The 1,844-nt window shown below is 39.9% G+C and overlaps 1 long non-coding RNA gene across 1 annotated transcript; it reads right to left on the bottom strand.

The window, feature by feature from the left end:
- Positions 1-576: 576 nt before the first annotated feature.
- On the bottom strand, positions 577-1,838 carry LOC113216603 (uncharacterized). Its single transcript, XR_003304022.2, has 3 exons — positions 1,380-1,838; positions 1,233-1,301; positions 577-1,156 (listed from the first exon to the last, which is right to left on the bottom strand). It is a non-coding gene; the product is annotated as an uncharacterized LOC113216603 (long non-coding RNA).
- Positions 1,839-1,844: the final 6 nt, after the last annotated feature.

Raw genomic sequence — 1,844 nt, 5'->3', positions numbered from 1 at the left:
AACCCAACGTACGTACTGGCATGTCTTAGCCGACTCAATATGATTTGCGCCTGGCAACACCTCAATAGACAAGCCCGCCGAACAGACCTGCGGAGATGGCGGCCCACCCTAGCAGCACCCGCGGGGGCTAGGGCTGGAGGGAAGGCGCCGCCGTTACCTGCGTGTCACCTTGAACACCGTTCATTCTTACAAGGGGACCTTTCCAGGTGTGAATCTCCGATTTCGTCGAAACTTGGAAAATTTGAGGGCTATTTATGTAGAAATCGGATGGCACTTTAACTTTTCCCTGAACCTCACATTAAGGTTATCCTTATATAGGGTAGGAGTAAGGTTTTCAAAAATGATATTTTTTGAAAAATGTAAAACTGTGTTCTAAGGGGTACCTCGTCAAATCAGCGCCCTTTGAACCAAATTTTTGTCCGTTTTGCTCTATTTTGAACCGTTCAGGCGGTAGAGACAGAAAACACTGGCTTAAGTAAACCCCTGTTAACCTTTGAGGTTCAGGGAAAATTTAGAGTGCCATCCGAGTTTCAACGAAATCGGAAATTTACACCCGATAAGGTTCCCTTGATAGAGAAAGACTTACAATCAGTGCAAATATTGAAGTTGTTTGTTTTTTTTTAATTAAACAAATAGTCTGGCATACTTCAGTTGCAACAGTTTCAGAAAACCGTTTCAATATAGCATATGAGCAATTAAAGCACATTTGAACATATGAACAAAAAAAAAAAAAAAATCAATCAATACAAAGAATATTAGAATGACAAATGGTTTATTCTCAAGGCTTAGAAAAAATATCAACTGGATAAATAGCATAACCGCAGCTAAGTATTTATCCACAGGCAGATTCAATGGAGGGTCAATTCACAAGAATTTACTTAATACTCATAGCAACGTTAAAGCAACAAAGCTAAACTCATTCAAGACATAAGACAAACAGTAGGACTGAGGGATATATTTTCAATTATCACAGTGCAAATCTTGAAATAAATATCCTCCCCACCAGGTTATAGAAAGAACGTTTACAAACTTTGCTTGATTCGGAAAGAGCTGCATCTTGTTGGGCTCCTTACGAAGTTGAAGCAACAGGAGACTGCAATTTACTGACAGGGCATAGCCAGAGGTCCATATTCTCAGAACTCCATGACTTCCAAATCTGCAAAAAATTCCACAGGAAGTTAGCTAAAAGGTAGACCTAAAAAAAATGGATGGAAGGTTTAAAGGAGGCTTACCTTGCTTAAACTCCGTCAATGCAAAATCAACTGAAGATGTCAAAGATGTCCTCAGTGGTTAGCAACATCCTGGAAGCAAACAATAAGGATGAATAAATAAATTCAAACAGCAGGGCAGGAATGTGCTGACGGAATAAAAAAACTCACCTCAGATCTGGTATGATCCCAAGGCTGCACCTTCCTGAGGCCTAGCAGATCGGTTCAGATATCAGCAAAATAGTTGTACATGATCGAAAATATTAAACCTGAAAATCCCTATTTTAGGCGTTTAGCAAGAAATCATATGCTATGAAGGCGTCTGGAGCGGAAGTGAATCAACCCTTAACAGCCAATTTGAAGCATATAATTTCTTCCCGGGTGAGACCACGAGGAGGAGCAAAATATTCAGAGTTCAGCTTAAATATTTTTGCCATGACGCCAACGACAGGAAACTAAAGCAGCACCAAATCCAACTTGAGAAGTCAGTAACCTCACTACAGGGCCATCATATGACAAGACTAAAGATAAAATTTGAGACTCAAATTTACACTATTATTGGTGCTGCTGAAGCTAAAATCCTTCTTAAAAGCAAATAGCCTTTAAGAGTGATTGACATCAATTTTGATGCCTGCC

Source organism: Frankliniella occidentalis, unplaced genomic scaffold (assembly GCF_000697945.3).
Source record: "Frankliniella occidentalis isolate FOCC.00 unplaced genomic scaffold, Focc_3.1 Scaffold71, whole genome shotgun sequence".
Classification (NCBI taxonomy): Eukaryota; Metazoa; Arthropoda; class Insecta; order Thysanoptera; family Thripidae; genus Frankliniella; species Frankliniella occidentalis.
This window is presented reverse-complemented; position numbering and strand designations above follow the sequence as displayed.